This window comes from Squalius cephalus, assembly GCF_949319135.1.
Source record: "Squalius cephalus genome assembly, chromosome: 12".
Lineage (NCBI taxonomy): Eukaryota > Metazoa > Chordata > Actinopteri > Cypriniformes > Leuciscidae > Squalius > Squalius cephalus.
Genome location: NC_137133.1, coordinates 29232412 through 29243507, shown reverse-complemented (window position 1 = coordinate 29243507; position 11096 = coordinate 29232412). Strand labels below are relative to the sequence as shown.

At 35.0% G+C, this 11096-nt stretch overlaps 1 long non-coding RNA gene across 1 annotated transcript; it reads right to left on the bottom strand.

Moving 5' to 3' along the window:
- Nucleotides 1–11096, bottom strand: LOC307168352. Its single transcript, XR_013822925.1, has 3 exons — nt 10928–11096; nt 9003–9130; nt 1–34 (listed from the first exon to the last, which is right to left on the bottom strand). It is a non-coding gene; the product is annotated as an uncharacterized lncRNA (long non-coding RNA).

The following is an 11096-nucleotide window of genomic DNA, read 5'->3' as shown; positions in this document are numbered from 1 at the left end:
AAGTATTTCTCTGCGTGAAATCTAAGATGGAAGTCTGAAGAGATAAAATGAATAATTAGTTACAGAGTGTGTTTCAAACCATAGCATCACCACAACAATACTAAACACTATGTAGTCAGTTTTGAAGATATCTAGTGACTCATATTGCTAAACAAGTCATAATGATCATTTCAGTAAATATGTCAGCAGTGTATTCAGAATCATTGTTACGTCTTGTTCTTAGTGTTCTTGGTACTTAGTGCACACACTTTGGAGTTCATTTGACTTCCTGTTTCTGTAAAGGTCTACTCAAAAATGTATGCTTCCGTTTTAAAGTTGCAGTTACTTTTTATCATTTACTCACCTTGTCCTTCCAAACCTGTATGACTTTTCTTTCTTCTGTGAAGTAAATATCTCAGTGTATTTTTTTGTTAGTATAACAAAAGTCAATGTTTTGGACCCCACTGACTTTCACTGTTTGGAAAACAGTGTTGTTTTAGTTTTCATTTTAGTTTTATTAATATTTAGAATTAGCTTTTATTTTTATATTTTTAGTTTTCATGTACATTTTAACACCAAAGTTATACAAGTTATATAAGTTTAGATGGCTTCTATAAAGTCAGGTTTAGTTATTTAAAAATGTAACTAAAAACATGAAATATTATTTTTTTCTAAAAACCTTAAGACTAAATTTGGATTTACTTGGTTAAAAAACTTTTCAAAAGTATCAACAGAATGAAACAAATTCCTTAGAAGTATTACAGTCCAGCAAAATATGTTTAATGGACAGTGGATTCTGACAAGATTAACTATAAAAACTTTTTTTTTTTTTTTTAATATTGCTTTTTTAGGTGTCATTTATTTTTATTTCAGTTTTAGTTTTAATTTGTATTTATTTCCAGTTAATAATTTTAGTGCTTCTACTTAAACTTATTTCAGTTTATTTATATAACATTTATATTTTCTAACTAATATTTATATTTTATTTCAGCTTTATTTCAATGAACAGAAATGTTCTTATTATTATTATTTATTATTATTATTATTTTAGTAGTTTTAGGTAAGGATAATAACTCTGATGCACAAAACTGTTCTTTAGAGTATCTTTTTTCATGTTCCACAGAAAGTCACCCTCATGTTGTTCCAGGTTTGGAACTGATGGTGGACGGGACTATCCTTTAAGTGTCATTGGAAATTAAACCTCTGCATTGAACATGACTGTAAATGTAAAATAAAACAAAATAAAGCAAAATACACAAAAATAACATCAACAACAACCTACTATTTCACAAAAAGTCAAATTTCCTGTCTAACTGGAAATAAGTTACAGCAAGTAAAAGTGTTGAAGATGAAGCCAAATTTACAGTGCTTATTTGTTTTCCTTATAACCAGTTTCTAAATGGGCCACGCAGCATTTTCTGTAGTATATATAACTGATCTATCTATCTATCTATCTATCTATCTATCTACAGTATCTATCTATCCATCTATCTAGAAGCTTCAGCCTCCCAGAGTCATGCATATGTGGGTTTTTGCAAAAGCAAGATATGAAACCACAGAGCTCCAAATAGAACCACAGAGGGAGGTCAGGTCGATGAGAACTGACATAGTATTTTTCCCTTCAACCCCACATTTACCTGGTATTCAAATGCCATTTAATTCCAAATTTCGATATAAATACAATATCGATTGACAGTATACGTGTGTACATGTATTAGTATATGTTGTATTCACATATATTTATTACTTCTTCTAGTTATTATATATACAAACTGTAAAGGAGTGCTAACATGCACCTTAATGGTCTATTTCTACCTGATCTAACCCTTCAAAATTACTTTGGTTCACCATCAACTGTAAGTTGTAAGTTGTCAACTGTAAGTAAGTAATGACAACATTTTTGGGTGAACAATCCCTTTAAAAGCTCCCACATGAAGTTTACTTTAAAAATCTCTGACAAAACATTTTATTGCAAGTTTAATCTATTCGACTTTTAAGTGTGTATAATACAAAACTGGCTACATAATATACAATTACACACACACACACACACACACACACACGTGTAATCAAATAATATATATTAAATAAATAAAAACACTGAATCTTTTTGTTTTGTTTTTTTGCCTTGAATAAAGCCACCAGTTGGTTTAAAAAAAAACCGATCAATCGACTGAAACTTTCCATCCTGGTCCTATACAACTCTACGCTACCATTTTTTAGTGTCTCCTTGAATTCACTATTAGCTTTGATCTTTGGAGAGCTGGTGTACTTTGTGCCACCGGAAAAAGGTTTGCCTTTTGTGTCAAAACCTCTCCGATACTACTTTTTACAAACCTTGTAAAAATAAACCAAGAGCCATGAACCTTTTGATCCTGTTCACAAATGAGAAGTCTGTACCATCAAAACCAGATGTCAGGATATCTTACAGCAATAAAATAAGAAGCTTTACTGGCTTGAATCATGGAACCACGTAAGAGGCAGTTCAGGAGACGAGCCACTAAGCAGCGCTATTGCATGTGAAACCATTTAGCGCTCTTAAACCTCTTGTTATGAGAGCAGCTACATAGTGTTTCTATGTAAAAGGATACAGTACATTCCAAAAGGTCTTAACACTCCCATGAGTATGATTTATTAGACCGTAAATAATTTATTCGCAAATGAAATAGACTGATTGTGATTTTTTTCTGATAAATCAATCCAACTTTTATTATTCTGGAGTCTCATGCAGTGTCAAACAGTCGTAGCTGAATTAATCACTTTTGATGAAACAGCTTGGTCTAAAAAAAACAAAAAAAAAACACTACACATCCTGTCATGCTTAAAGGCAATTTTTCTCTTTACAAAGGATACAAGAAGCTGATAAAACGCCTAGGAAAACAGGAATATGTACCTTCCTAAAGAGTACTGTATTTTTGACTTTCCTCAACCCCTTTCTTATCTACTTGCATAATATCTGCTAACAGAAACACTGTGCTGTCTTAGGAATGTCATTTTTCATTTATGTTGTGCATTATTGTTATCAATTTAGCATGAACCTCATATGAGAAACAGACCAGTCTCTTTCTTATCAAACCCCTGTATACCTAAACTTATCCATTGTAAGAAGGCAACTCAATCTAGATGCTATTCCAGAAAAGACAACAATATCTTGAATCTTTAAATGAACCATGGACATTGTTGTTGCGTAAATGTAGCTGATAGAACTGATAGAAATGTGATCCCTCTGACAAATAACTTTTGCAGCATTGTCACTGACTCAACATACACGGATACGAAAGAAAGAACTCTACAGTATTATATATTTATTTCAATTCTAGTTTTTTTTATATTTTTATTTTTAGTACTTCAACCTAAACTTATTTCTTTCAGTCAGTTGCCAAGGCCAAGGCCAAAATAAATAAAAAGTTTTTCATCTGATATTTACATTTTATTTCAAAATGATTTCAATTACAAAATTAGTTTTAGTTTTAATTAACAATAACAACACTGATGGCAATTAAGGACATGTAATATTATGGCACGTTTGTTGATCAACTGAGGCAAGTTATGTGGTTGTGGTTTTGACTGTGTAAGAAACATCCTCATTTTCAAGTAGATCAGATGAAAGAAATTTGCAAAATGTTACGCTGCAAAAAATAACCACAACAAAAAAATCCCTTCGTCCCCCATTTTGTTTCATCAGAGTGTGGGAAACGCTGAACAAAGACAACTGTAGTAGAAAAATGCCATGCGATGGGATGAATTCAAGAGGAGAGGAGACTGGTAAACAACTCCATACAGTAAGAGGTGTTTTGTTGGCAAATGCCTATATTGACTGAGTCACTGGCCAACTGTGCAGTGAATTTAGGGGCTTATCAGACTTACAAACCATAGACCAATAGCTGTTTTAAAATTGAGCAAACATTTTTTCAGGTGTTTTAAACACAGTTTTGGAGGTGTGAATTAAAATAAGAAATATCTTGATATTTTGTTGTTTTTGGCTTATTTTAATGTTTGTTTTTGTCCCTGGTTGACAACCATTGCCTTAAAGGAGAACTCCGGTCAATTTTAACATTGAGCTCATTTTTTTGTATATTTGGAGTGCTGTCAGTACAGAGAACAACGACAAAAATCGGCGTTGCCTACACCGTGTTATCCTCTTTTAAAATTTGCACCCTGTTGACTTAAATGGGGCAAGTTTTAAACCTGCTTTTAGCCTCTTAACATCCTTGATGTGTCATTACAAGTGCCCAGCCATGTGAGTGATTCCTTCAGAGTGAACACGGGTGAATCTGACTGCAGTAGATGTGAAAGATATGAATAAAAATGATGTTATTTCAGCCAGCGCACATACCTGTATTTACATCCTGTTTTTTTTTTAAGTCCACAGTAGTCGATTGTCGAGTTCGGGCGCATGATCGTACGTACTAAACCTATGCGCGTGAACTCGACAATCGATTACTATGGACTTCAACCGAAAACAGGATGTAAATACAGGTATGTGTGCTGGCTGAATAAACATCATTTTTATTCATATCTTTCACATCTACTGCAGTCAGATTCACCCGTGTTCACTCTGAAGGAATCACTCACATGGCTGGGCACTTGTAATGACACATCAAGGATGTTAAGAGGCTAAAAGCAGCTTTAAAACTTGCCCCATTGAAGTCAACAGGGTGCAAATTTTAAAAAGAGGATAACACAGATTTTTGTCGTTGTTCTCTGTACTGACAGCACTCCAAATTTACAAAAAAATGAGCTCAATGTTAAAATTGACCGGAGTTCTCCTTTAATGCACTGTACAGCTTTGGTTCTTCATTTGCCTAAGAACATGGGGCAGATAATACAGACATTAGTCACTCTATGGGATCAGATCAGAGAACAGTAATGATAATATCTCTGAAGGCCATGCTTGTTAAAAAAAAACATACAAAAAAACATACAAAGTCATGAAACTCTAGATGGCACAGGCTGATAGGTCCTTAACTCAATTTGTTAGCGATCACATCATTATCCACATGGTGCAGCTGATTGGTTGCGGTTGCATCATCAGCCAATGAGCTTGCAGCTCAACATTCAAATACTTGCCATTGTTTACTGCTAGCAGTCTGCAGAGCAATTTCACAAACCCTCCACCTTCCCCAGCTCCACCTGTATAGATCTGCTACGGGTAATTTCATGTGTTATATGTGCAGCATGTCTGTGGATGTATTGGCAGTAAAAAAGTCTCTGTACTTGCTCTGCAGCAGATCTATTTCGCCAAGACCAAATACATTAACATTGATATGTCCGTTACAATGCCAATCTCTCCGAGAGTTGTGATGACAGAAATAACATAAATTCAAGGCCAAGAACAACATTTTTCAAGCTGATCTACAGGAAAAAATTAACTATTTTGCAAGGTATGAATTTGTACGATGTGAATTGTACAAAAACGTATGATTATTAGTGTGGCGAGCAGGATGAGGCTGAGAATGGCGTGAGGCCGGTGGCGTGATTGATAATGAGCACATCTCTCACGGAGGAGTGGAAGCATAAAAGGAGGAGTGACGATAGAGGACAGGCCTGGTTTTTATGTTGTGTTTTGTTATGCGACAGCAGTCGTCCGTGAGGGGCTGCTGTCTTTACTTTCATTTTGCATTTGTTTATTTTATTATAAAAGTATTTGAATGTTCGCCGGTTCCCGCCTCCTTCTTCCCACAACAACGAACTGCATTACAATTAGAAAACAGTAAGCATGAAAGTCCAACCCTAAGCATACTTGGGTCTAAGCAGATTGTACATAATTCGATCATCAAATAGTTAATAAATTGTACATAAAATAGTTACGAATTTCCATGAGATTGCACTGAATTTCACAATAGTTCAACCAAAAATGAATATTCTGTCATTATGTACTAAATTAGTTTGTGGGTGAACTATTGCTTTCAAGTTTTCATTTAGCTTCATATATTTTACAATATTCAACAACATGTCCAAACACACAAATCAGTGTGTCTTGAAACTCTCCTCCTGATATAGGGGCAGGGGCTCTGACCTAGGAGAGCACAGCTGGGACTTCTTTCGACTGAGTTTGGGAAAATTCCTCATGAGATGAGACTCTCAAAAAGATGTAAACAAACCCTGACAAGAGCACCAGAAGATGTTTTAACCTCATTTCCAAACAAGATTATGACCAAAGCAACCCAATTGTACTCTTTGCTTTAGATAAATATTGTAGATATAAAAAGACAAAGCCCAGAGGAATTCCAACCTGTGTTTTTCTGACAACACTAAACATCCATGTATCTAAGTATTGGCTTTTAGGGGTTACATGCTGTTACAATGACCCTGGAGATTTGAGAAGTACTCAAAGCGCAGCAGCAATGGTTCATAATTATTTCCATCTCTCTCAGACATATCAGATTACTCCTTCTCCAAAAACATATTTTTAATATTTTTCTTGATTTATCCCTCTTGTGTTTATCACCTCATCGGTTTTCTCAAGCTGTAAATCTGCCAAACGAAAAACCATGTGTTGAACTTTACCCATGCGAGTGGGACTTTTGCGATCATTCCTATACATCCTCCACACATGCCCTCACCTCAAAGGTCAAAGGTCAGTCTTTCAGTGCATTACATCTCTGTGTGAGCTCAGCTATAAAATTGCACATCTAGTGGAAATTCCTCTTTGACATTTCATGGAAGAAGTGCTTTGAACATCATGGGTCACCAATGTTTTGGTTGGCTGTAGAAGGAAGAAGATCTCCTAAAACAGATATTCACTCAATCTCACATGCACAGTCTCAATCTCACATGGTTGAGACAGTGCCAGGTACAGTTTCATAGCTTTAAAAAGATCAAATATGACATGAACGCAGTACATACTTTTTTAAGTGATCAGACCAATTTTGGCTGGCAAATAAAAAAACTCCCCAAAACTTACATTTATGAGGTACTGAGCCATATCTATGGACAAACAACTGATAATTTGATGTGACAATAACTGACAACTGACTGAGTGGGTCAATTGAATGAATTTTCATTGTACGAGAGGGACTTGCATTTTCAATTAAAATAAATAAAAAAGTTAATTTAAAATTAATAATGAAAATAAATCTTAACTTACATATCTTCTAAAAAAAGGATATTTGAATATTACAAATATTCCAAAAGAAATCAGAGAAATATCCATGCTAAAATATATTATGTAAAAGTTAAAACACCACTGCCTAGTCTTTACAACAACAAAGCCAGGCGATTCCCATAAGGCCACAAGCTATCAGTTGTGATAAAACGGGAAATGTGTAGAAATGCAAAAAAAAACAAAAAAACTTGACGTCAGTAATATGAGGGTGGTGATAAATATGAATGGACCATTGTGACTATCTAGGGCTAGGCATGAGTAGGTTGAGTCATAAGTTTAGCCAAGACGGACAGGACACTGTCCTTGTGTGTCCTTCACCCGTGCCGAAGAGAGAAGTTCAGGACTCGGCCATGGACAGACAAGGTTCACCCACTCTTCCCACAGGGATATTGCTTCCGGCTCACTCACAGAGATAGATTTTCATCGCATCCTGTTTTTTCTTCTAAACACTTGGAAACGAGAACAACTGCATACAGTATGTAACCACAGATATCACAATGTCAGACTGCACGTACAAAAGTAACTCTATTGTATATGGAAAGGAGCTATTTTGGGTTGCTTAAAGCTGTGCTTTGGTAACAAGCTTCTTGTGTTGAAGTCTATCCCCTCTATTGACATGCATGTTTGTGTCTAAGTGCATTATTTTCTTTTAAAATAATTTGATAAATTCATGACATGTTTCACTTTATTCTATAAAACCTTTTTAGTTTAAATTAATTTTCAGTACATTCAAATAATTAATAATATTATATGTTTTGGTATCTTAAACCCCCAAAATGTCACGTGTCTGGACAAATGAACAGTCTAAGAAAACTTTTACTGCTTTAATAATAAGAAATTCAAAATAAAATACTATGGCATAATTTTATGTTTTACAAAAAATAACATAACTGTGTTGAGACAAACAAAAACTTCTGTCCAGGAATTTGTAGTTTTGGCACAACTGCTTTCCATGTCAGGAGGTACAACCAATGTAAAAGTAGGAAAATGCTAATACAGGCATCCAAATAGTATTTAAACCTTAAACCTGTTCAATGTAAAATTAGTTGCAAAAGTCAGGTGGTGCAACCAGGAAGTCAGGTGCACTGCAATGAATGTGCCTATATGAAATCCTAAGATTGTCTTTTAGTATTCTATTTTTTGAATCGCTCTAATCACTCTTGTGGTACTATGATATCATACACCGATTAGTCAGTGCAGTGCCGCTTTAAGTCGAACACACCTACCTTCTCTTTAAAGCCCCCCCCCACCCCACGTAAAAGACAAATGCTGAATTCAAACCGCATACTACTCGTATTACTTTTACCATATCTTTCTATGGCAGAAATGAATAGAGAAGTATGCAAGTATGCGGTTCCAAAGCCGTTTCAGCAAGACAGAGTTTCTGAATTACTAGTTTCTGACTGGCAAAAAAAAGATCAGTCCGCTCTGCCGACTCAGTTTTTCCACTAACGTAGCCGGCTGTCGCCAAGACAGGTGTGTTTCCAAAGACACCTTTGTTAGATATACATGTCAAGTAGTAGGAACATTCTATACTGATAAAGAAAAAAAAACCTTAAAGCATCATTAATCTTTTGTAATCAAAGCTTTACATGTGCTACTCATTGTCGTGCATTAGGGGGAGACAAATACTCACAAAAATCTCCAATTATGAGTCACACCGTTGGTGTTTGTGTGTGACACCATTTTTGTTAAGTATGACGCAGACCGGTTTTCTTCAAAATCAAACAAACACAGACTAACATCAATAGGCAGATGATATACACACTCTACTATGGAAATATAAGTAGCCTACGCAAAGCAACAAAGGTCAGACTCACCAAATACTATACAAAATTTCCAGAGATTGAGTTTAACTCAGCATGGAGATGTTAATCAGGTTTGCTGCATACTAATAGACATTCTCCTCACATACTTGAGAGTGTCTTCAGGTCCAAGCGCTGAGTAACAAACTCGTGAGGCCTCATGCCCTGGGTTCAGCACTTCTCTGCATTGCTGTCAGCCAGCTCATCTTCACCTCTGTCAACCAAGGGCTCTTCTTGTCTGAAACAATTAGCAACTTAATGTGAGCTTTCATGAGTACAACAGTCTAACCTTGACACTCGTGACACAGTCTTTCAGTTCGGAAAAAGGGGAATGTGAACAGCACTCTCCACAGATATGGAATACTTTGATTTACTATTACTTAAAACATTTTTTTTTTTTTTTATAAAAATGATTAGATATGCTAGATAAACTATTATTTAACACAATTACCAGCATGAAAAGTTAAAATAGAGATTTTTATTTTTCAATTTCTCAATTTAATGCAAAAGCTTAGTGTTAAATGCATTTATGCATGCAGCTCAACCATTCAACCCTGTTATTATAAATTATCAAGCATTTTTTTTTCTTTCTTTAATTAGGCTATTTTATGGAAATATAGGTTTATTGATAGCTATAAACCAACATTTGGTCCCAAACTAGTTTGCTTTTATTGTGTAATAACTTACATCATTTTCTGTAGAAAATGAACAAAAATAAATACAAAATACAAAAATAACCTGCATTTAAAACATCCCAAATTTTAGTAAAGAGTTATAGAAAATTAGGCCTGCAACATTGCCTTCAATGAACTTATTCAAACTTTAACAGACTCAAAAGAGGATTCTAGTTTTAAACCAGATGACCCTGAGAAAAACATTCACAATAGTGTTTTCACTCGCTCTATTCATTTTCTCCAGTGATAATTTGATCTGACAGATCAAAATTTATTGTTGGGTTGCCAAAAAGATTACATGGAACCAGTTACATAATGTGGAATAATTGTGAACAGAAGTGAGAGCTGTAGTTTCACATCTTTACTATATCTTTCACCATCTGTGTTCAGACAATCTTTACAGCTACATTCCTTTTAGTTATGGATGATCTTATCAGCATCATTAATAAAGCATGTCTATTTGATAACAAGCGCTCACATTTCTGTAGTATATCCTCCTCTCTGATATCCTTATCTTGAAAACCATATACTGTTCTGTCAAAATGAAAATGATTAAATTCCTGCTGCTATTTTCACTGTCATGCATCTCCCTGAGAACACTTAATATTGCATCATATTTCCTTCCCTTTCAATCTGGAAAATTCAGTCTATATTAACTCTAAAAGCTATTTTTAATGTACCCAGTGTTGGAAAGTGTTTTTTATTTTTTTATTAATGTTATGTAATCACTTGTAAAATCTTAAGCATCTAAATGTCACAACCTCACACATCCCACTCAGGTTCACATGCACAAATAGCATACATTAGTATATACAGGGATTTGGTGTCCCTAACCGGCTGTGATGGAGTGTTCCTCTTCCTGAGGGATTTATCTATAGCGCGGGATGTTTAAGAGCTTTCGAATCATGAAAATCTTCCTCTTCCTCTCATGGTTCAACATGGGGAAGGACTCAAGGTCAGGGAATATTTATTTATTTATTAGCCTATGAAATAAATGTATTACTGTATCGTTATTTCGAGTGACTCTCAAAGATACACTTTTGTCCCTCTAGCGGTTAAAAAACACAACACTACATGCATTTTGCGGAAGAACATTGTTTTGGTTGTGCTTCGGCTCTGCATGACTGTGGCTGAATTATCCTACTGCTCATAAAACAAGAGATATTACCAGTTTAGATTGAAAGGTTCTCAAGCTGACTATAGCTGAAGATGTCACTGTAGATGTCACCCATCAAATGTAGGCTACTTCCTTGAAAATAAATTCCAGCAGAGCTACAATGATGAAATGACCCTTAATGCACAATGAACTCTGTTAGAGTGCTACATGGTCATTTATCTGTTCAATAAAATACCTTACTCACCTGCTGAGTAATAAACACAATCACCACGTAGCTTTTACATTTTAAATCCCTAAGTTTTCGTCATCTCCGAAAAGCCAAGCCAAGTCTTGATTTCGCGTGCTCCATGTCAACCTTTCTCTCGCGTCAAGGTAGCGAGCAACTTTTCTCTATTTACGGATATGACGAGACA